The sequence below is a fragment of the Sebastes fasciatus genome, chromosome 11 (genome assembly GCF_043250625.1).
Source record: "Sebastes fasciatus isolate fSebFas1 chromosome 11, fSebFas1.pri, whole genome shotgun sequence".
Taxonomy (NCBI): Eukaryota; Metazoa; Chordata; class Actinopteri; order Perciformes; family Sebastidae; genus Sebastes; species Sebastes fasciatus.
In genome coordinates, this window is record NC_133805.1 from 34,116,204 (window position 1) to 34,141,995 (window position 25,792).

Below are 25,792 nucleotides of genomic sequence, written 5' to 3' on the forward strand. Positions count from 1 at the left end.
ACAGTGTTATAATCGATCCTATCGTGCTGTGATGAAATAGCAGCCACATACACCCTCAGTGTAGATGGAGACCGACCACCTTCCAGGAGGGACTGCAGAAACTTAAGAATTGTCGGCACAGAGCAATGTACTGGGTCCTCTTTCTGAACTGTACACCAGTCAGAGAACAACTTCCACCTGTTCTCGTACTGCACGTGGGTAGATGGTGCTCTGGCATTCAGAATAGTCTTTCTGACGGGCTCTATGCAATCAGTCAGCATTGGGTCGGGCCCTCCAGCGGCCAAACCCACAGCTGAAGACGGCAGGGGTCGGGGTGCCAGATCTGACCCCCCAGCTGAGATAAGAGGTCTGTCCTGCTGGGGAGGCGCCAGGGCGTCCCGCAGCAGAGTCTGTGCAGCAGTGAGAACCATGTCAAGGGGGCCACCAGGAGAAGTCTGTGGCCCTGCTGAAACACTCTGAGCTCTAAGCGTTGGTAGGATCAGAGGGAACGGTGGGAAGGCATAGAGGAGACCTTCTGGCCACGTGTGAGCCAGAGCATCTTGACCTAGAGGGCTGGTGTTCTCCCTCAAGGAGAACCAGAGGGGGCAGTGGGTTGACATCTCTGAGGCAAAGAGAGCCACCCTTGCTCTGCCAAAGAGACTCCATATTTTGTGCACCACCTGTGGGTGAAGGCGCCACTCCCCTGGTGGGGGTTTGTGACGGGAGAGGAAATCTGCAACAAGGTTCCGTTCCCCTGGTAAATACATTGCCCGTAGGCTGGTCAGGCGAGAGGCTGCCCATGTCAGGAGAGCCTGGGATGTCTGCAGCATCCTCGCAGATTTGGTGCCCCCTTGGTGGTTTATATAAAAGACGGTCGAGGTGTTGTCCGACCGGACGAGCACATGTTTCCCTCTCAGGTATGGCAGGAAGTGCTTGAGCGCTAGGTGCACTGCGCGTAGACCCAGCACATTGACATGCTCTGTGCGGTCCAGAGCAAACCACTGTCCCCGAGCAGTCTTGTTCTGCCACACTGCACCCCACCCAGAGAGGCAGGCATCTGTTGTGACGGTCTCTCTGCGGGATGGAACGGAGCCCATGGGCACGCCCCTTGCCAAGTACGCTCTCTCCCTCCATGGGGATAGAGCGAGAAAGCACTGTTGAGACACCCTTATCTTCTTGTGCCTGTGCCGCTTGGCGTCCAAGTGGAGGCCGTTCAACCATCTCTGCAGAGGGCGCAGTGACAGCAAGCCCAATGGAACGACAGCTGAGGCAGCTGCCAGTTTGCCCAGCAGGCGAAGAAACAGAATGTGGGGCAACGACCTGCCCCCTTGGAAGATGTGAAGGTGGTGGAGGATGTCGTCCACACGCTGAAGTGACGGACAAACCCTCATAGTGACTGTGTCCAGAGCCATACCAATAAAGGTTATGCTCTGGGAGGGGTTCAGAGAGCTCTTCTCCAAGTTCACCCTGAGACCCAGCTGGGCCATGTGAGAGAGAAGGAGGGCCATTTCCCGGGCCGCCTGAAGCGGGGATGGCGCACAGATCAGCCAATCGTCTAGATACGGCAGGATCTGAGATCACTGAGGCTGGTGGAGGAAACGTCGGGAGCAGCCTCCTGCAGAGAGGCTGAGAGGGCAAGCATGAGGTGAGAGAGGGAGTTGCTGTATCATAGGCTTTAGAGAGGAGGTCGTCTGTGACCCGACATTGGGGTCGAGGGCACCAGGCCTCTGGTCTCAGAGCCTCGTCAGGGGAGACTATGAGGGAAGCAATGGCAGGCTCAATAGCTGGCATGTGGTCAAGGCCAAATTTCGCCGCATCCTGCATGGCTGCCAGGGTTTGGCCATCAGACGGGAGACGGGAGAAAGCCCTAGTGTCCCTCTAGCATGTCTGTAACTCCCTAAGATATTCTTTGGAGGGAGGGACAGTAAAGGTGGTGGAGGGCGGCGCGCGCCTAAAGAAAGCGCTAGCAGGCGCAGATTCTGGCTGACGTATATCCAGCTGCAGGCGAGCAAAGGCCATGCGAATGATGGCTCCCATGGAACTGTCTCCCATCCCATCCGAAGAAATATGGGCCGAGGAACGGGAGCCGAGCCCAGAGGCATGGGAGGGCTCCTCCACGTTGTATTCGTTAAAGAGGGTGGCTGAAGCCGCCATCGAAACAGCATCTTCCTCCGAAAATGACTCAGCCATGGGCGGAGTTGGTGTACCTGCGTCCTCCGTACCCGCACTAGAATGGAGGGCCAGGAGGAGCGACTTCAGCGGCCAGCTCAGCCGTAAGCAGATCCACTTTAGAAGACAGCTTGACAGACTTAGCCTGCTTCTTGGATGGCGCACCCGCCGCCTCTGTGGCCCGCCGCTTGGAACGGGTAGTTTGGGCTGGGGCCAGCTGTCCTGACGAGGGGAGGCCAGCATAACCCATTAGGAGTTCTACCTCAGCCAGCCTAGCGGCCCTCACTGCACGAGGCATAATGCTGCAGTTCATGCACGGGTCCTCCGAGAGGCCCTCCCTCAGATGTTCGAGGCCAAGACAAGAGGGGCAAAGGTCATGGCCATCCTCAGGTTGAAGAGAAGCCATACAGGTGTTGCAGCCTGGAGAGTTAAGCATAGTGACAACAACGGAGAAACTCTGCCCTGTCAGTTGCTGCTGAAGTCAGTCTGAGCGAGAGCACTGCTGACTGAAGAGAACGTGCAGGAAACAGTCTTTGTAGTGAGAGGAGAGCGAGCATACTGTCTTCACTAGCACAGTAACTGTCAATGTCTGAGTCTACCCGATTAGCCTGAGCGAGAGCACTCTGCTAATGCGAGGACAGTAACGTTATGGTACCCAATGAAGAAATTAGCCTGAGCGAGAGCACTCTGCTAACTGTAAAGGTAGTAACGTTGTGAAAACAATGCCGAAATTAGCCTGAGCGAGAGCACTCTGCTAATTAAGAAGGCAGTAAAGTTTATAGTAAACAATGCACACAGTAATGTTACCAATATACTTAACTGTTGCTGGTGTCACGCAGAGTTAGCCTGGGCGAGGACGCACTGCTAACCGTAAGCACAGAAGCTATAGTAAGCAATGTTCGTTATAGCGCTACAAAGTGAGAAGAGCTGGGACGCTTCCTCACTTACAGCACCTTGTCAAACGGTAAACACTGAGCGGACACGCTCTTGTTAGTACCTCACTATGTAAATCGATCTCACCGGGTGATGTACACATGGGAAGATGTCCTTATCACGCTGGTGATGACCAGGATAGGTGCGTCCGCCGTCTCCTCCGTCGGAGGATCGAACGGCGAAAAAACACAGTTTGATGGGCGGCTCGTCGCAGCCTTTGGAGGGCGAAACTCCGCATCTCCGACCGGTGGTCACAAGGCTACCGGCAACGAGCTCAATTAGATTTAGTTGCAGGTAATTTAGCTTTAAGCTAATGCTATCACAATAGTTAACCTGCGTAAGCGAGAAGATGAAATAGGACTGATCTCGTGGATGACACCGGAATTTATACCTAACCAGGGTCATCCGAGGTCACACGTGACTTTTTTGATATTAATACTCGACCTGCGCATGCGCAAGACGAAGATATTCAGTGTTGAAGCACTGCCTCTGGCGGTCAGTAAGGATGAAATAGAACAAATGTTGTACTGATGTATTTAAAAAAGAAAAAAATAATCTGTGTTTATGATGTTGAGTTATGAGAAGGAAGGGAGGAGAGGACAGTGTTATTGTTGCTTCTTTTTAACACCGTTTCAGATGACAATGTTATAACTCTGAAAAGTACAATTTACAGAGATGTTTTTCATTCTCAAAAAAGCTTATTATGCGTCTCTTTGAAACGTAACAATTTTATTTACTTGGTATAATATCACCTTGTTTTTGTACCGTCACTGATGTACGTGTCATTTGTTCTATTATTTTATTTCTTTGTATGACAAGAAGAAATGTTTTTTTAAACTGCTTCTGTAATTTTTTTGCTGTCTCAGATCCAGAAAAAAAAACAAGAAAGGAAATAAAGAAGTAAAAAAAAAAAGCAGTGAGGCCTTAAGTGACTAAAAGTATTGTTTGTACTTTGACTTTCTGGTCAGCACCCAGACTCATCCGTCTCTGTTGTCTCAGACTCTGATCATTGACTATTACATTCCAAAGAATTGGATCAAATAAATGTTTTAAGTAAAAGCTGCTCTACTGTTTCTGTTCTACCTTAAAGAGAGAAGGACTTGTTTTAAAGGGTCAATGTGCCAAAATTACAATCCTTTGGCTTCTTTAGACATTTAGATGTTGCTGTTAAATATGTTAAATGTAATTTAACAAAAGTTATTTGCATGGCTGGAGGTAACTTCATCTGCTGAGGGAGATTGTGTGATACAGTCTAAGGCTCCAGAACAGTTACAAATGAACTTTGTGGTGTCATTTTGCCATCTGTGAATCTGTTAATCTAAGGGGACATATGATGTTCATTTTCAGATTCATACTTGTATTTGGGGTTTCTACTAGAACATATTTATATGCTTTAATGTTCAAAAACACATTATTTTCCTCATACTGTCTGTCTGACTATATCTGTATTCACCCTCTGTCTGATATGCTCCCTTTTAGCGCCTGTCTCTTTAAGACCCCCTCCTGAAAAAGCCCAGTCTGCTCTGATTGGCTTTCAAGAAAAATATGGTGCACCCAGTGGGCTACGGTTTCTGAGAAGTGAAGCCAATGCTGAAGTGCCTTAAACCTGCATTCTTTCTAATAGCCAGCAGGGGGCGACTCCTCTGGTTGCAAAAAGAAGTCTGATTGTATAGAAGTCTATGAGAAAATGAGCCTACTTCTCTCTTGATTTATTACCTCAGTAAACATTGTAAACATGAGTTTATGGTCTCAATCGCTAGTTTCAAGTCTTCTTCAATACAGCATGATGTTCATTTAGTAAATTATGGTCCCATTTAGAGTCAGATAGACCATAAAGCAGGGGATGCTTGAGGGCGTGGCTACCTTGTGTCACTTCTGGTTGCAAAAAACGAAACGGCAACGGCCAAAATGCCGAACTCAAGACTTCAAATCGGCAGTCCACAAACCAATGGGTGATGTCCCGGTAAGTACGTCCACTTCTTACAGTATATACAATCTATTGGTGCACCGTTGCAAAGGTTATGTCTAAACTTGCGAAAATTTGAAAAAGCTTGCAAAAACTCCCACAAGACTAGCTGCCCGACGACCCATCCTAACCATAACTATTCAAGGTCAATGCCTAACCTTAACCATCTTGCGAGAGTTTCGCAACTTGCGGGCTACCTTCTAGACAACACTCTTTGCAAAGTCCTTAAGCTGTGGGCCTGCATGTGACATAGGAAGGGAAGTCAAATCTGAATGGCGTGTTGAATCACATGTTTTCTGATCTTGACAGCCCCAGTTTGTCTTATTTCACAGTTTGTGGGTTGGTAGGCACTTCAGATGCCCAAATGTATGTGCTCAAGCATTAAAAAAAGTGTGTTTTTCATATGTCCCCTTTAGTTTTTTTAGCTTTTCAAAATCTTTCTTGAGCTTCTTGCAATTCTATGCACAATTACTTTTAACATTTTACTTTTAGCTCCTCTGTTGCCTTTATACACTGCATTGTGGGTCTAAAGAGTACAGCGCATTCAAACATCACATGGATTTAGTGTGCATACAGACTTCTTGAGCATAGTATTTTTGAATTTCACTATAAGGATACATAGAACATGTCGAAATCCACTGACATGACCAAAGAAAACCTCAGAAACAGTCTTAAATGGTGGATTAGAGTTCATATCATGTGTGAACTTGCCATATGCCATATCACGCTTCGACCACCGAGTGGCAGCGTTGCCTATCGAAACATTCATGTATACCAGCAGCACACAAACTAAAGGCATTATATTTGTCATAAAACTGTCACAGCCTCAGATCAGTGGATGTTTTTTTTTAGCTACATTAAACTGCTCAGCTCGGCTCAGCTCTGATCTCATGTGAACTTGAGTTATGTGGCTTCGGTTTAGATGAGGTTTCCTGCCCATTGGTGCCACTCTACCACTTCCCCACACCCTGCTGGTTTCAGTCTCTGCAGGTTTGCTGTCTCATTTCTGTGTAGCAAAGAGTTTCAGTGCAGTTACCCCTACTGCTTGTGTTCTACTACACTCTGTATGTTTAATTCATAGCATCTTATCAATCTCACTCCACAAAGTTGTAGTTTGTGAAACACTACTTGATGTAAGAAAAGTTATTATTACTTGTGCTATTAGGACAGTGGTTTCCAACCTATTTTCCTTGACGTCATCACCCTAAAACAAATAACAAATCCTCAATTTCAATAAAGGGAATCAGTGTATTAAATGAGTTAGTTTTTTTTATCGAATCAACTTTCTTTAATGAATATTACTCGTCAATTTCATCAAGATCAATAAAGTGGTGACGTCTTGACAGATTCGCACAGTGAATGTAGATACATAATATGATCTTTCTTTAGGTAACGACTTAATTTATTTGATATAGTAGCGCTAGAGCCAAAGTGCTTTTTGGTATTGTGGTTAAATAAATGTAATTTATGGTGTTGTTTTTGATTGCTGCTAGACTGCCCCGTTAATACAGGTGCAGGCCTTCCTTTGTGTGCGGCGAGCGGTAGAACGAATAGGTTTTTGACTGAGTAAAATTGTTGTTTTTGAAGGCTAAACACCAACAAATATGGATTGAATATTTCGTTAGATTTTGCGACTAAGTATCAAAAAAGTATATATCTTTTTAAATAGTTTTACAGATGTAGGCAAAGTTGTTGGTAACGTTCCGTTAAAGAGAGAAAAACCCACAATGGTCACTGAAATAACTTGAAACTGACAAAAGTAATAATAAATAAAAATTCACTGAAAATTAACTAATGAAAATCAGCTGTTGCTTTTGAATTGTGGTTCAGCAGAATCATTTAAAAAAACAAACTAATGAAACTGGCCTATACAAAAATGATGGTACCCCTAGAAAAGATGTAAAATAATGTGACCATAGGGACATATTAAACTAAGGTGTGTCCTGTAATTAGCATCACAGGTATCTTCAAACTTGTAATCAGTCAGTCTGCCTATTTAAAGGGTTAAAAGTAGTCACTGTGCTGTTTGGTATCATGGTGTGTACCACACTGAACATGGACCACAGAAAGCTAAGGAGAGAGTTGTCTCAGGAGATCAGAAAGAACATTATAGAAAAGCATGTTAAAGGTAAAGGCTATAAGACCATCTCCAAGCAGCTTGATGTTCCTGTGACTACAGCTGCACATATTATTCAGAAGTTTAAGGTCCATGGGACTGTAGCCAACCTCCCTGGACGTGGCCGCAAGGGGAAAATTGATGACATATTGAAGAGACGGATAATACGAATGGTAACCAAAGAGCCCAGAACAACTTCCAAAGATATTAGAGGTGAACTCCAAGGTCAAGGTACATCAGTGTCAGATCGCACCATCCGTCACTGTTTGAGCCAAAGTGGACTTAATGGAAGACGACCCAGGAGGACACCAAATCATAAAAAAGCGAGACTGGAATTTGCCAAAATGCATATTGACAAGCCACAAAGCTTCTGGGAGAATGTCCTTTGGACAGATGAGACAAAACTGGAGCTTTTTGGCAAGTCACATCAGCTCTATGTTCACAGACGCAAAAATGAAGCATCCAAAGAAAAGAACACTGTACCTAATGTGAAACATGGAGGAGGCTCGGTTATGTTATGGGGCTGCTTTGTTGCATCTGGCACAGGGTGTCTTGAATCTGTGCAGGGTGCAATGAAATCTCAAGACTATCAAGGCATTCTGGAGCGAAATGTGCTGCCCAGTGTCAGAAAGCTTGGTCTCAGTTGCAGGTCATGGGTCATCAAACAGGATAATGACCCAAAACACAGCTAAAAACACCCAAGAATGGCTAAGAACAAAACATTGGACTATTCTGAAGTGGCCTTCTATGAGCCCTGATCTAAATCCTATTGAACATCTGTGGAAGGAGCTGAAACATGCATTCGGAGAAGGCACCCTTCAAACCTGAGACAGCTGGAGCAGTTTGCTCACGAGGAGTGGGCCAACATACCTGTCAACAGGTGCAGAAGTCTCATTGAGAGTTACAGAAATCACTTGATTGCAGTGATTGCCTCAAAAGGTTGTGCAACAAAATATTAAGTTAATGTTACCATCATTTTTGTCTAGGCCAGTTTCATTAGTTGTTTTTTTTTAAATGATTCTGCTGAACCATAATTCAAAAACAATATCTGATTTTCATTAGTTAATTTTCAGTGAATTTTTATTTATTATTACTTTTGTCAGTTTCAAGTTATTTCAGTGACCATTGTGGGTTTTTCTCTCTTTAACGGAACGTTACCAACAACTTTGCCTACGTCTGTATATACAAACTTTACTGTTTACTGTTGTGTATTTTTTTATGTTATTTTGTAATTTTTTAGCAATCTCTGGCATAAGAATTTCCTTTGGGATTAATAAAGTTCTATCTTATCTTATCTCAACGTAGTGAACAATATGATAAATGTGTTTACTTCCCCCTTTTCACCTCTGCTGCCCCCTGGCTCTCTACACAGTCAGATCAATTAGGGATTTTTCACGTTTTTTTTTATCAGTTTTATATTTTATTCCACATTCCTGAAAACATTTGTATTCACCAAAATTAAAACAAACAGGTGGTCAACAGAAGCAGACAGCTCATTTTGTCTCTTTATCTGGCTATAGACCGGCATGATGAGAGATACATTAGTTTGAAGATGTGGACCTACAAGCAGTAAAGCCACCATGATGTGTACATGTGTCTAGACTGGTTTAGAATATCTCAAAGGGGGAAATTAAACAGTAAACACCGTCCCGTGCCTGAGCGTTTCCCTCTAATGTGTCCTGATCATTTGAGGCCTGCGGTTGTGTTTAAATGTGTGTGAAACTGAAACTGAAAAACAGCACTCAGCAAACTCTCCCTGAGCAGATTATCAGAGGTATGAGGCAGGATGATTGTGCGGTGATGTAAAGAAATGGAGATGGAGACTTCACGTGTCATTCAGCCAGCTGGCAGCAGCAGCTGTTACATACTCATCACACATTTTACAGCGATTATAGAGGCTAAATGTTGGTCAGCGGCTCTCAGCTCCTTCACTGCTTCACTCTAAAAGAATTTCAACAGTCTAGTTTTGGTTCTTTATTGATTATTTTTCCATATAGAAATATTTTCCACCAAATTACATTAAGTTAACATTTAATTACAGCATGTCTTTACTTATTCACTTGTCTTTGTTAAATTTGAGTTTGCTATGATGTTTATGTGACTAGGAGATCTTTTTAATTTATTTTTGTCACACTGCATAATTCCTTTAATATATGTATGAATTTTATTTTACTTCTGAGATGTTTTTAATGTGGTTGAAGCGATTTCAACTTCCTCTGTTAGATTGTTTAACACTTTAAAATCTATTTTTCCCTTTTTATTTCCATTTAAGTAGCTTTAGTGTTATTAAAATCATCTTATCTTATCTTATTTTCACACTTATGCTAGCATATATATTCTGTATCACCTTGTTCTAGCTCTATGATACTTATATTGAAGCTGCACCGTTCCATCAAATGGAAAATTAATATTAGGTTTCGTGCATCATTTTATACATAATTCCCCAAAATTCAGCCTGACATTTTTGGTATCTTTGCTAATCTTTGGGATCGCTGCCTAGTTTGACCATTTGATCGGAGTTTGTGAGTGATTAACAGCTGCTCAGAGACGGCTCTCTAGATCGGCTCTGATTGGTTGTTTTCCTCCGGTCTGTGAAATCTTACAGATGCCATTAGGAGCACCGGAGGACACCGGAGGACACCGGAGGACACCGGAGGACACAGAGGAACATGATTTTTTTCAGATTACCTGGCTCATGCACTACTGTCAGGATATAGTGACCGTTTTATAAAAATATTTGTATTAATCATATTTTCTCCAATTCTACCCACTGCTGCTTTAAGTCATAGGCCATATAGGCGGTCGATAAGAGCGCCACCTTCTAGAGGGGGCTGCTCACCCTCATCTACAGTAGTAAAATGCAACATACACATTAAAACCTGCAGTAATATTAAAACAGAAACATCATATAGTAAAACACTGACAGGGGACATTTTACTGCACAATGAATACCTTTTCATACTTTAAGTACATTTTGCTGATAATACTTACATACTTTTACTTGAGTACGATTTGGAATGCACGACTTTTACTTGTAGTGGAGTATTTTCAAAGTATGGGATTAGTAATTTTACTCAAGTAAAGGGTCTGAATACTTCTTCCACCACTGCTCAAAACTGTATAGGACTCCCTACAGTTAAACATGAAATTAAATAAATAAATTAAATTAAATTAAATTAGATAAAGAAATGTACATGATAAAAAATATTACATTGAAAAATAAATTAATTCATAAAAATGTACATGATAAAAAAATTAATTACATTAAAAAAAATTAAAAATGAACATGATAAAAAAATAAATTACATAAAAAAGATATTTAATTAATAAAAATATACATGATAAAAATAAATTACAATAAAACATAAATGATTTAATTGCAAATTAACATGATAAAAAATTAATTACATAAAAAAATGTATTAATTAATTAAAAATGTACATGATAAAAAAAATACCTGAATAAAATAGCTTTTTTTAAATGTCTGAATTTCTTAGAGTTTTTTTAACGATAATTTTGTCTTATATACAGTGTGTGTGTGTGTGTGTGTGTGCGTGTGTGTGTGTGTGTGTGTGCGTGTGTGTGTGTGCGTGTGCGTGTGTGCGTGTTTGTGTGTGTGTGTGTGTGTGTGTGTGTGTGAGTGAGTGAGATCAGTTCACCACATCCGCGGTGAGAACGGTGTACTGCTCTCTGGTGTGTTTGTTCCGTTGTCCTCTACGTGCCGCTGCTTTTCCGGTGTAGGCGGGGTCTAAAGAAGAAGAAGAGGTTTGTTGAACTGGGACATTATAACAAAAAGCGACCCAGCAGCAGCAGCAGCACCGGAGCCGCGGCTGCAACGTGTTCAGGCGAGCCGGGGACCCCTTGCTCATAATTTAATATTTTTTTATATTTGAATAAATGTTAGTAAAGTAGCCACTAACGGGCTGTGAGCAGAAGGGCGGTGCTTGGTGGAGCGGTGCGGTTGGTTTATTAGCTCAAACAAAGCGCACCCTTATAACAGTCTTAGCTAGTCCTCGCCTCCTCAGTAACCGTTTTTATTTCTTTAAAAGAGCTCTCTTTTAGGTTACTAATGCTACTCTAAATCAACGGAAACGCCTGTATAACATCAATATAAGGTAAGTGTTGTTATTTTAACCTACATTTGTCACAGTGTGCGATGTTTACAGCGACTGAAAACACAAGAAACGACAAAAGAGGAGAAGCTCTGAATGCCTGAGTGTCTTCAGGGGACAACTTTGGGTGTGGGATTAACCAGAACTAGGTTAGCTAGCTAGTTAGCAGGAGCAGCTTTGATGAATGTCTTTATGCAGTGCGGTTTTTCAACAATATGACATGTTGGCATATTTCAACCTACACCTCAAGTGTGTCCCTCAATTTATCTTGATTTGGGTTTTTGTACAGAAAGTAGGCCGTTGAGCCTGTTTTGTATGACCAAAGAGGGCAGTATGGGTGGTTCAGCTAATAGAATGGCATTTATCAGTCCTGGATAACTATTAACACCATTATTACTTCATCCATAAGTCAAAACCATCACATAGACTTTTACATATCGTAGTTGATGTTTAAACTTCCAGATGTATGTACTATTTGTACAAAATTGCATCTTTCTGTGGCTCTCAGTTAAGATAAATCTCCTAAAATTACTAAGGCATCGTTTGTCATCCTGCTACATTGGGATGTATTGTGTTTATGTCCATTAAGGATAGATTTACAGACAGTTACAGACAGTTTTGTTGTTTATCCTTTACATCTACTCCTAACTGGGAAAAAAAGTTGTGTATGGACATTTTTGTTGTTTGTGTGGGTATTTCTCTCATAGAAATATGGAAAACTATTTATGAGAAAAGTACTTGTCTTGTGATTGTCTGAAATAATGACTAATGCCATCAAAATCATCAGGATTTTCTCCTGAAAAGTGAAGATTGTATTTCAGAACCACCTGGTTTTCTTTAGGAAAAGATGTTAAAACACTTTGGTCCATTTGTCTGACAAGGCTTTTCTCAATTTGTAAAAACCAACAAAAAAAAACCCCCTTTACAGATGTCTGTAATATTTGTGTTTGTTCATGTAAGAAAGCAGAATTTACTTTAAGTTGGAGTTACTTGAGAAGTTGCATAGCTTTTTCGGCAAAACACACACGAAGAAGAAAACTAAGCATCCCTTTGTAAGCCAAAGTCGCATTTAACATTTAAATGACCGTGTAAAGAATATCCCCAGTCTGGTCAAACTGCATTATGGACTGTATAAACTGTGGTTGAGGATACAGTAAGACCAAGACGTCTTAAAGAAGGCCATATTGGTTAACCAGAGCCTCTTGTTCAGCCTTGCCCACAGCTCTGATTCAGGACTGTTGACTGTGCAGTATGTAAGCTGGACAAGCCTGGTCTTGCTTGACTCATTCACTTACAAGAAATTGCAGCCTGAGGGGGTGTTTGTTTTTTTCTACCTTGTTAATCTCAGGGAGAGGCTAGATTTGTTGAACTAGTAATCTGTGTTCACCAAGGCCTAATTTAGTTACAAGGGAATACAACTCTTTGGGTTAATTACTAGCCTGTCTCTGCTTGTAGACAGCTTTATAATGACAACGCAACAGCATTGTATCGAGGTGATAAAACATGTATGTCTTTGATCTTGTGCAGCGTCTATAGATCACATGGATGCAGATAATACACACCAGGCCTGGTAATTGTAGACATGAGCGGAGACGAGACTGTAGACTAGAGCCGGCTCCCTGCAGATCCCTGAGTCACTTCCCTTAGTTACGTTGTTGTGATGTTTAAACAATGTGCCGTGTTCGGCGAGGAGCTAGGAGTGCCCGGGGCAGTTGAGGGGTCATTCAGCATTACTCAACTCCAGGCCTTTACCCCGACTTGTCAGATGTGAGTCATGGATGATCTGGCCTTCCAGTGACAGCCAGACGAATCATGTGGGAAGGGTATGTTTGTAGATATATCATCATGGTTCAAACATTATCCCTTCACAGCTCTATCCTTCTGTGGTAAAATGTTGGAAGTCCTCATAGCAGAGTAGGAGTGGGAAAAAAATAAATTCACCTATGTATCGCATTTTTGGGGGGGCGGGGGGAGGGTTGTACAATTTTGAAATTGTTTTTTTTAATGCCAGAATCAATATGTTTGCTTCATTTGAGTCTATGCGGACGTAGAAGGAAGTTACCGCTTTTATTGTTGTAGTCTGAGTAACTTGACGTCATACGCGTCAACCAAAACAAACCGCAGCCGACCGAAACGACAAAGCAGAAAACGGCGGAGGGTCTGGATGGATACGACCTACTCCCTCACATTTTAAACAAAATAAAATCTAAATAAATGTCACAGATAAATCCTCAAAATGTTATGTTTTTATCATCGGTAAGAGAAGATCTTAAAAATAACTGTCTAAAAACATAGAAGGGGAACAAGATGTCTAATTCAGAAGGCCTTCGTAAATATGTTCATTTATAAGGTGTTGGAAAAGGAATCCAGCCTCAGTAAAGAAAGCTTGGGAGGAAACAGCATTTTAAAACTTGACCATAAGGGTTTCAACAAGTTTGTTCGGGCCAAAAATGTCATCATACTCACTCTACATCAAACTGACGAGTGAACTCAGGGTTCAGTTTGGAAAGAAGTGGAAAAAGCACCCCATATTTCAGTGACGTCGTTTTTTTCCACGACATAGTATGGAGGCAGTTAAGATGGAATGTATTATCTCATCTCTCTGAGGAGAGATCGGGATCTCCTCCACATGACAGACAAACCCCAAACAGGTCTACAACTTGTAGACTGACTTTAACTCTTTCCAAAATCAGTCTGTTATATCTACAGGCAGGGTCTGAAATTAACTTTTTTCACTGCCTGCCACTGTGGCAGGTAAGTATTTTTTTTGTCTGCCACTTTTAAATCTCTGCGCTAAATGAAAGAATAACATTTTAGATCTGATGTCATTTAATGTTCGATATATTTTACATGAAAAACATATACATGGTAAATTACAGTGTTGGAATTACACCATAGCTTCCGGGGGAGCCCTATTTTTCGGGGGTGGGAGGGTACTGTACACAGTACTGTACCATTATTTAACCAAGCAGGACTGTGCTGCCCACCGGCTGCTAACAGCTAACGTTACTAACTCTCCTCCTGTTGATTTCAACACAGATTTGTTGTTCACAGTGTCGCTTTATCAGGGAAATGGTGTATTCCCTCAGGTTTATAGCACCACGCTTTTGAGCACTTTTTTCTCTCCACCGTGTCTCTGGTCCCAAACAAGCTGAAACATGATAGGGCGTGCTTATGCGTCATTGTGCAGCGTAACTGTTGGAAAGAGTCAATACAGAGGAATTGATAGACACGGAGGCATGCCATTCTAGGGAATCGGACAACTACAGTTCTCTATTCCCATCCCAAGCGTTTTCACTGCCTGCTAAAGTGGCGGTGGCCTGACGATTTTATCCGCCACTGCCAACAATTTACCTGCATTTGGTGGGTGGCGGGTGCTAATTTCAGAACCTGTCTACTGGTTGCATAACCTTTTATGAGCATTACATTTGTTGGATTTCTATGGCTTTTAGATGTTAATGCATGACCGAATTATCACATCTTGTTTTGCTCTTATTTATCATCCTACTTTTTTTTTGCCACAGAAAGTTTATGCTAGTAGTTTTGATACTTTCACTTCATTTTTATTTTTTGGGACGTTGGTAATGTAGGAGTCTGTTAATGTTAATGATTAATCTACGATTAATCACCTTGAAGAATCATGTTAACCAACAGATTAATCTGTTAATTGTTTTCTTGATTGTTTTTCAATGGTGGAAAAATGTTGATCAGTGTTTCCCAAAGCCCAAGATGATGTCCTCAGATGTCTTGCTTTGTCCACAACTCAAAGATATTCAGTTTACTGTCTTAGAGGAGTAAAGAAACCAGAAAATATTCACATTTAAGAAGATGGAATCAGAGAATTTATACCTTTTCTTGTCTTAAAAATTACTCAGACCGATTAATCGATTATCGAAATAGTTGGCGATTCATTTAATAGTTGACAACTAAGCGATTAATTGTTGCAGCTTTGCAGTATTTTGCATCCCGTTGCCTCTGTTAAACTCTTCCATTAGGTTCAAGTAAAAAATATAATGGTAATTCTTCACATCCATTGTATTTTACTGACAGTGATAATAGTTACGAAGACACCAGTCAAACACATGCATTATTGTAGGAAAAAGACAATAAACATTTTCAATAATCCTTTCAACCATATTTTTATAGTCAGCTGGATGTCAGATGGTCATAATGTCCTTTTCTGATGCCTTGTCTCAAGAAACAGACTTCACATGGTAACACTCATCTACTTTGACAGCACTTTTAAAGTTCAGTATCAAGCGTCATGGCAGATGTTAGCTCGATAAAGGAGGTATTCCTGCATGTAGGTTGGTTTCCTTCAAACATGCTGTGTTTGCAGTCAGAAGCGAGGAGTTCTTCCTGATCCTTCAACAGTCTGTTAGGGAGGCCTGGGTGTGGTTTTAATTAAGGAAATGGATGCAGTCATGCTGAGATGTTTGGGGACCTAATGGACTGAAAGTGGACTGTGACTTTCTGCAGCAGGTGGGGGCCGTCTGGTCGACCGGGTGGCAAACAGAGCTGGGGTGGGGGGATGGGAAACCAACTCAGTTTGTGGACCACCAGATGACCCACCCAGCGTGAACAATGCTGACTTGTGTTGAACGCCATATTTCACATTACATGTGTGTCATGGAAGTTATTGGCACTTTACTGCAGCATTCATTGTTTGATTATAACAGGAAGCATTTTGTGACACACAAAATTGTGTTCCTATAGCTGTTAGGGCTTGGACGATACACCTATCTCTCGATTCAATACTATCACGATACTTGGGGGGCCGATTCAATATGTATTACGAGTCGATATTAGTTTATTGCGATTTTTGTTAACTTTTTAAACACTACACCATGGGAAAAAGTTGAATAATACACTAATACGTCTCTAGCTCTCCTGTCAGCGCCGTTCTCTTTATCCATCCATGGTCAGCTCCATCGGGGCCGTTTCAATGCATTTAACATAAATGTCTTGACAATTTGACCATGGAGATGAGAGCGACGGCTGGTTTGACCGCACGTTACCGCGATATGATAACGTTTCCTGTCCATGACGGAGTTAGCATTCAGCTTTAGCCGTTATGTCTAGCACTGCTTTTCCTGCAATGTGTTAAACCCAAAGTGTTTCCATACTTTACTGGATGTGTAGTGTTTACCACGCTGGATTTAACATGTGAGGGTGCAGGTCGTATCCACGCAGGTCCGCTGCTTTCTCATTTTGGCTCGCTGCGGTTTGTTTTGGTGACGGATAAGGAACAGATATGACGTCACGTTACTCAGACTACAACAATAAAAGCAGTAACGTCCTTCTACCTCCATATACACTCAGTTATATAGACTCAGTTACTTTCAGTTTTATTTTACTATAATAACCCTGCTTGAGATATGCATTACATAGTTTGGACAGTAACAAAGTGCAAAGATGGAGAAGGAGAAAAGACAGTTAAAGGAGGTGCGTATAAACAAAGCTAAATGAAGAGCTGTCTAATCTCACAAAATCCAATTTCTAGAATCACTTCTCAGAGATTGTGTAATTGAAACAGTAGCGTGAGGTGATCACACACATAATCTGCCCTAAATCTGTGACACATTTCAGTATTCAAGCAACAACACACAAGTTCACATTTACAGTATGTGGGAGTTGGATCAATGTGCACTTCTGTCTTCATGAGAAAAGAGTGAGCCAACCATCTTGGTTAATGATGCACTGTGTGGTTAACCTCTAATCGCGTCAAAGGAGGAACCAGAGAGAAACCAGCTAGAGTTGTGGAGTTGTGCAATAACTTCCAGTTCAATTTGTCTGATGCATACACAAAGAAGAACCATGGGCATTAGATGTTTTTTTAAAAAAAAAATTTAATTTTAGAATTGGCACTCATTCATTAAGTTAATTTCTTGTTATTTGTACCGACACCATCTTGCATACAATTTGCACTCAAGAATGGAGTGCATTGTGAAACTTGCTTGTTTACTGATGAATTTTAACCTCACCAGACAACGTGAAATAATCACATTTGTTTTGACACCTCCCTTTTGCCATCTTTTTTCTACCAGTGTTCAGTAGGGGAAGCTGTGCATCACCAGCAAAACATATTCAGCAGGAAACACTTTCTGTAGAAATTTGTCAGAGTTGGATGTGGGGGGAGGTGCAGACATGTCACATTTAAAGATCCCTGCCTAACATTCACTAGCAGATTTTGAAAAGACTTTTAAAAGACTGAAGTCTGACACCCTCTCACATCTAAAGACAATGTATTGTAAGTCACAGAATTTTAAGTCACAGATTATAATATTTTGTAAAGACTGGAGATCTTGCAGGGTCATTATTTACAAGGCTACAACTAGATTCCAACTAGATGCCAAAATGGCTCGACTTCAAAGTGGAAAAGTACCCGGATCTTCCGGCAATCTTCTGCATCCATTGGGCCCATGGAGTAAGCGCAGTAGCATCCGCTCGGTCACGTGGTTCGGTCACAGCCGTCACGCGGTTATCACGACTTGCTAACTCCGCCTTCCAGCCCTCGCTCCAGCCTCGGTCTGGGTCTCATTCACATGAACGGAGGAAGGAAAATGACTCTGGATTCGGCTATTAGTGCATTTTACAACTTTTAGGACCTCATGATTTAAATAAGGGCTATTCAAGTGTTAATACTGGGAAGTTCATTCACCCCCCAAAAAATGATCTGCCGAGTTACAGACGTCTCTTTCCCAATGTAAATCTATGGGAAAAAGTATTTTGGGGCCCAATGGCATCACGTGACGGACACTACGAAAATTGGCCTCAACGACCAGCGCTCTTCCTGGGGGAACTGTTTCAGCTGAAGATGGCTGGCTTCAATCATATAAATCGACACACACACGTGTATATATGAGAGAAAGAGAGAGAGCAAGTACTGAAGCAAGATTTATATGATTGAAGCCAGCAATCTTCAGCTGAAACATACGGTTAGATTGTAGGCTATTGGCAAACATTCCAGTAGCTAACGTTGGCTTGCAAGTAGCCTCGTTTGGGACAGTGGGAGGCTAGCTAGCTAATAGCATATAGCATACTCACTGCATCTTTTTTTCCTTCTCCACTCTATCGTGGTACAAATGGGAGGACATGTCAAAGAGGCACTCTTGTTCACTCCACAACTCCACCAGTTTCTCCATGTTTACTTTTTACCCCGCTTGCTGCTTCCTGTTTGGTGCTGGAGAAAGCGCACCTATTGGTTGTTGACCATATTCGTTGTCATTGAGCTTACGATAATATTAAACTTGTTTGATTTTATCAGAATGTCAAGATGTGAAAAAGACTGACTAAGGCAGCTTGGACTGAGTTTTATGACCACCTTACAATAAACAATCAAGATCAATCTAGCAAAACTCTCGTGATTTCATTCCGACATTGGAGATATGTCTGCGACAGTGAAATCATTTGAAAAGTCGTCTGGTTTAAGGTCAGCATCAGTTTGAAGTGTTTCAGGTAATTTCTAATTCATGTTTTTATGCATGTTTCATGTTTGTCGTCATAAAGTTCTGTAAAGAAACCTGACTTGGTATTCATACCAAAGTCAAAATGTTTGGGACAACAGTACCTATACCATAAACTCAACCATATGGAGGAACATTATTAGACCTATTTGTTGAAGCGTGGTCTTCCACACTCTAAACGTGGACGTGGTTAAGGATTACTAAACATTCACAGATGTGGCTTGCTCCACCTTCAGACAACACCAGGCTTGTCTGTTCAAAGCCATATGAGCTGCAGCAAGTCACAGAGAGGTCAGGAAGGCAGATAATCTGCAGAGTTTATGAACACATTTTAATCCGATAATACAACTCTTTCCCTTGAACACCCACATAAGCTACATGTCAGCCACCAGGCCACCACTTAATGAGACTTTTACCCAATTCTGTGTCTGTATTAACTTTAACTGAGAAACATTTAATAGAGCTGTTAGTGCAGTGTTTCAGAATATCAGTGAGTGACCCTATCAAGAGGAAGTCTCCTGCCCCAGACTTTGAACAGTGTAGTGAACAGAACAGAGGAAGGGCTAAACAAAGAAGTCGTGGTGACACATGTCTTCACAGTCTGATTCAAAGCCCTCATTGTAAACTCCTTTTTTGTAGGTGTGACTGAAGCTGACATTGACTTGGGAAAATCCCAGCTCTGTTTTAAGTGAACGAATAATATGCATGCAGTGGGTCAGACAAATTATTAGAAAAACCTTTCAGGGAAGCACAATTCTAGGTTTTCCTTCAGGAAATAGGTTAGAAGCTTCAGCCTGGTGTCTGACTTGAGTGTTTCTCACACATCATTTTACCAACTTTTTTTTCTGGCATTGCAACATGCTGCTCTGATTAATCACCATGGTGCTAATTTATATATAAAAAATTTGAACATTATGGCATTATTGCCACATTTATTATCATGATGGTAGGATTTATTGCAGGGCTATTGTTTTAGTCTGCAACAATTTTTATCTATGTGTACCTAATAAACTGGCAACTAAGTGTTATGGGCAGGCCCATTTGTTGAGCCCTGAATTTACTATCATTGAAATCATCTATCAATTGAAATCGAAACTGAAATAGCAGTTTGTCAATCATTTGGATAATCAAAGTTTGCATATTTGTTTTTACATTTTACACTCTCAAACAACATCCATTCTTAAACTGTCCATCAGAAATGATGTCTCAGTGCTGCCTCTCCTTCAACACAGGAACAGGAATGCCAACGTCAAAGTAGGCGGAGATGTCACACAGGGAGGCGATTATTTGTAACACAACTACATGTGTGAGCAGAGGAATGCTTTCTGTGAATTTACATCAGAGAGAGATGGTCCCTTAGGCGTACTTTCAGACTGCAGATTGAATCAAAATGCCTCTGACCCGTCTGAGGCTGATGGCAGGCAGTGAACCATAACAAGGACGCGTTGCGAAGGGTTGAGTTTCAGTCAGCTCTTCTCAGCAGCTGTTGGAAGAAATTCTTGATAAAACATTTGTCTGGGCCTGTGATACACCCCTGCTGCTTGTGTTGAATCTGGGCTATTGCAGTTTTTTGTTTTTTTTAGCAAGGAGGTAGTGTTTACATGTTAACTCTACTCAACAGAAAAGCATAAAAAAGGTTTGGAAAAAGAGTAGACACTTGGATTGAGTCACTCCCTACTTTTTGATTTTGACATGTTTACTCCATAGACCCTATATACTGTATAAAGTGGACGTAGTCATCTTGACGTCTTTGAAGCCTCGATTTTGGCTTTTTGTTCATCAGAATCTTGGTTTTTGGTTGTCGCTATCTTGGTTTTTGGTTGTCGCCATCTTGGTTTTTTGCCGTTGCCATCATGGCTTTTGGCCACCGCCATCTTGAATTTTTGTAACCAGAAGTGACACGAGAGGGTGGAGCTAAGTACAACCGAACGCTGAATAAGACGTTTTCAGGTGGCCAAAATGTTACAATTAACTTTCATATACTGAAAACGCACTGTGAAAGAGGTAAAGTTGATAGACAAAAACACAGACAACTCCCAGACCAGACAAAGCCACGCCCTGCTTTATGGTCTATTTGCCTCTAAATTGGACAATAATTTACTAAATGAACATCAATTAAGCAACTAATTGTTTCAGATGAATGTCTGTGATTGGTTGGTTGTTGAGTTTGATTTGTTTTGCAGCTGCACTGAACGATTCGACATAAACATCTAGCCCAGGGGTCACCAACCTTTTTGAAACCAAGAGCTACTTCTTGGGTACTGATTAATGCGAAGGGCTACCAGTTTGATACACACTTAAATAAATTGCCAGAAATAGCCAATTTGCTCAATTTACCTTTAACTCTATGTTATTATTAATAATTAATGATATTTATCTTTGTGAAAACACTGATCATGTTAATGATTTCTCACAACAAATATATAGAAACAGATAAATATCAATATGCAACACTTTATTTTTATATTTTCTCTAAGTGCACATGTTTTTCAAATTTTTCAAACATTTGAAAATGATCACTTCTACGACAGTCTTGTGAAATCACAATATCCCATTTTAACTAGCTAGCCACTAACATTTTTTAACAAATCATGAATTACTTTGCACCATGTTTGTACAAATAATAACTCATGTAAAATACAAAAATCAACTCTCAAATTTTTAAATAAATCATGTCACACTTTGAACTGGACACCAAATCTGTTATCTGTTTCTTTGTCAGTTAGTGGGAAGCCTGGCATTGCATGCTGTTAACCAGTGTGTTGTACTCTGGTGTGTAACTTGACACTGCAACTCTGAGTGAGTCTTGCAGATGTGCATCAGTGAGGCGTGTTCTGTGTTTGTTCTTGATGAAGTTCATGTCAGAAAAGGCTGATTCACAAAGATAAGTTGAACCAAACAGGCTTGCAACCTTCATAGCTGCTGCGCATACACCACTGTACTTTTCTGTGTCAAGAAGGCACCAAAAGTTTGGTGCAGCCTGATGGGCTTTGAGGTGGAGGTCATTTTGCAGTGTTACAATTTCAATCTCCACCTGTTCAGCATCCAGGCTGAATGTTGCACTTAACTGCTCAGCAATACATGATATGTCCACGTTCATGAAAGGATTAGAAATGAACGACACACATGGCTCAAGCTGATCCAGGTCACAAAACCTGTTCTCAAACTCTTGCCCAACTCTGTTTATGACCTGAGAGTACTTTTCTGCAACTTTGTCAAAAGCCTCAGATGCAGAAGCATTGTCTTTCAGCACCATCTGCACAGAGGGAAAGTGCAGCACTTTTTTTCTCTGTAAATGCACAGAGAAAAGGTTCATCTTAGCTTTAAATGCATTTAAAGCACTTATCATATCGGCGACAGTTTTACCTTTGCCTTGCAGCTCACAGTTCAAACTGTTCAGTTTCCCAGTAATGTCCGTTAAAAATGCAAGGTCAAGTATCCACTCAGTGTCCTCCAGCAGCACGGTGTCCTCACCTCTGGACTGCATGAACTCTTTGATTTCACCCAAAAGTGACAAAAAACGTTGCAAAATTCGTCCCCTGCTGAGCCATCGGATTTCTGTGTGTAGTAGCAGGTCATCATATTCAGCTGACAGCTCCTCCAAAAGTACCTTGAATGTTCTGTGCTGTTTAGCTCTGGAGCGGATGCTGTTTATGATCTTCACGACGGGAGTCATTACGTGCTCAAAGCAGATCACTTTTGCACATAAGGCCTGCTGGTGTATGATGCAGTGGTACTGCAGAAAGTTTGGGAACTCTGGGTCAGCTTTACAGTGAGCAACGAATCCTGTGTGTCGGCCGATCATAGCAGGAGCCCCATCCGTAGTCACTGATACCAGCTTTTCCAGCGGCACCTTTTTTTCCACCAAAAACTCCTTCACTGCGTTATAAATGTCAACTCCCCTCGTAGTTGTCTTCAGGGGCAGTAGTGTCAGAAGTTCTTCTTTTGTGGAGAAATCATCAAACACCATCCGGATAAAGACCATCAGCTGAGCCGTACTGCTGCTGTCCACCGACTCGTCACACTGGATGCTGAACCACCGGCACCTCGCCAGATCACGGTCCAGCTGGTCGGCCAAGTTCCCAGACATCATCGACACTCTTCTTACCATTGTAGTTGCCCCGAGTTGAACATTGGAGAGACTGGAGAGTACATCGGTTCCATACTTCTCGTCTTCAAGCACAGTTTTAGCAATTATCATCATTGCTTCTTTGACAACCTCCCCGTCTGTAAATGCCTTCTTTTTCTTCATCAAGAATTGCGTAGCTCTAAACGAGGCTTCGGTTGCTTTTTGGGAGTTTTTAACCGGTCTAGTGAAAAAAGACTGCCGTTTGCACAAAGCTGCCTTTAACTCGCGGGCTTTTTCTGCTCGCAGTGCGCTGCCCGGTGGGTAGTTAGCATGGTAGCTTGTGTGACATGTAGTGAAATGTCTCTCCACATTGTGCCGCTTTGCTATCGTCACAGTTGCCCCGCAAATGAGACACACGCAGGATCCTTTCACAGTGGTAAAAAAAAACTCTACCTCCCATTCGTCGTGAAAATGATATGTTTTCTTTCTTTTTTCTGCCATTTTTTGGGGTAACTCTTCTCCTCATTTTCGTTGCGTCTGCTAGCTTGTTTGTATGAGCGCAACAAACGCTACGTTTTGGTCATGCGCACAATACTGACCTTTGAACTATACTAGGTCAGAGTTCATTTATATTAAACACAAAAAACATTTTAAATTTTAAGTGTTTTTATATATATATGTTGTCATTTGTAAGTTACATGCAAGTCTGATTTAAACAACAATAGCAAAAAAATAAAATAAATAAAATTTAAAAAAAATAGAGGCAGCTCACTGGTAAGTGCTGCTATTTGAGCTATTTTTAGAACAGGCCAGCGCGCGACTCATCTAGTCCTTACGGGCGACCTGTTGCCCGCGGGCACCGCGTTGGTGACCCCTGATCTAGCCTATAGAAAGTTAGAGGAGTATGTAAGCTCTTGATCAGCAAGACTTTATATGTCTGCTTTATGTTATTATAGTCCCACACGTCCATATTTGAGGATTTCCAGTCAGAACCACTGTCTCAGTTACTGTTCTCATATTGGAAAGAGCTGAGCAGCGCTTGCTATTATTAACAGAGGTAAAATTGTAAATGAAAAATTGTGACGCTAACATTCAGCATCACAAACACAAAGCATGTGCCGTCTCTGTCTTCTTCAGCCTGACCATACAAAGTCATGATTCGCCACGGTGCGCTCCTGTTAATCTAAATATTAGGCTCTCAGGTCTGTCATCACGACTACTCATAGACTATAGTTTCTGCTTGGCGATAGATAGACGGAGATAGGGGTTGAAAAAGCAGAGCGAGTAGAGTAAGTAAAAGTGTCTGCCCTCTGTGAGCAAGGAAGTAACACGGCCTCACATGTGTAGTCAACTGATTTTCTCAACTGATGTGCGGGACAGATAAAGTACAGTAGCTTTAGCTGTGTGCCTCATAGTTTGGATTAAAGAACAGAACATTAATGAGATACAGGTGGTCGATGGTGCTGTGTTTTTCTGAAAACCAGACAGACTTTTGCTGGAAGAGTTAATTCAGGAATTCCCCGTCCAATGCATGAAAGGGACTATTGAGTAGAGATGCTACGCTATGTGGTGAACACATACACCTCTACTTCTTCTTCTTCTTTCTCTATGCTGAATTCACCGCAGACCAGCTGGCCTTTATTCTATCATGTTTTACAGTTATGAGTAGCCGTTTTACCACAGTCTGTTTGGGTTAGGCGTCATCAGTCTGTCTGCACAAAGTTGCTATCAGCTCTTATCAGCTGTGACGTTAGCCTTGTGGAAGCAGCGTTGACTTTTATGTCCCGCCATTTCTAGTGAACCAGTAAAGTCTCCTCCTCCAACGGTCATAAAATATTTCAGCTGGAATAGAATATATGTTTATTGAAATTTGTCCCCTCGCTTCAGTGCTCCGAAGCTGAAAAGTTAGCGAGACGTTTCATGAAAGCCGTTGGTCTTATTAATCAGTTGAGTTATCAACATTTATTTAATGAGAGCTTTGGCAATAGGCCATTTTGACATGTCATTGCAGGGTAAACACAGGTGTAGCCTAATTAATAACATTAGTTATGGCCCCGTTCCATTTAGGTAGGCCAGGGCCCTGGTATTGTGCATGCTGGCTCACTTGAATGGCTGTTGGTGCCTTCCGTGTTCACGAAAAGAGTCCATTTGAACGCCCCTCTCTTGTGGTATTCATGACCTCATACGTGGAAAATTTCTGAAAGCTCAGAGTTCACGAGTTGTGACGTGCTTATTGACGTTGTTAGAAATGGCGGATGCCATGGAAGTTAATTTTTAAACCCTAATAAGTGAATATATTGCAATTTTAGTCGTATATTGTAATTCTTTGTAATGGTATAATATGTCTGAGGAAAATGTTGACATCCCCAATGGCCTTATCTTTTTCCTCTAACATTATGCAGGAAATGCAAAGGCATAATGACACCCACTTCTCACGACTTAACCACTTGAACACCAAGCAAACGTGTACACGATTTCCCATGTTGTAAACACAAGCTCACGAGTTTCATTTGAAGGCACAATGTGACACTAAATAGAACAGGACCATAATTAATTTTTATCAATTACACCTGTGATTTTTCTGGGAGGCGTCCTTAATATGTCATTCAAGGTAGATGTTTCAAGCCTGTTTCCAAAGTTATCATGCCCCAAGATCAGGACCAGAAATGCCAGTGCCTCCCTAATGCCATTATGTGGCACACAGGCATGGGAGATGCCTGGATGCCTCCCAATCTGTCAGCTCTCTGTAATTTGCAGCCCTGTGCAGGACAAGCCCCAGAGTGGTAAACAAAGCTGTACTTCAGGAATGTTGGGGAGGAGCCCTAATGGTGTAGAAAGTTGGTGTTTGCTTGACTTGTATTAAGCATCTTGCTGGGTATGTTGTGCTTTGAACGTTTTGTCCGTCTTGCCACAAGTTCTTCTTTGTGTCAGGGTTTAAGTATATTTAATAGGGACAATGGCATGCCTATTGATCAACAAAAT

At 41.6% G+C, this 25,792-nt stretch overlaps 1 protein-coding gene across 1 annotated transcript in view; it reads left to right on the forward strand.

Annotated features, from left to right (window-relative positions):
- The first annotated feature begins 10,896 nt into the window (after positions 1 to 10,896).
- The window catches only part of LOC141777776 (integrin beta-1-like), a 37,847-nt gene continuing 22,951 nt past the window's right edge, over positions 10,897 to 25,792 (forward strand). The window contains exon 1 of the mRNA XM_074652331.1: positions 10,897 to 11,278. The gene's annotated coding sequence lies outside the window, so the exon portion shown is untranslated. The remainder of the gene's footprint in view (positions 11,279 to 25,792) is intronic.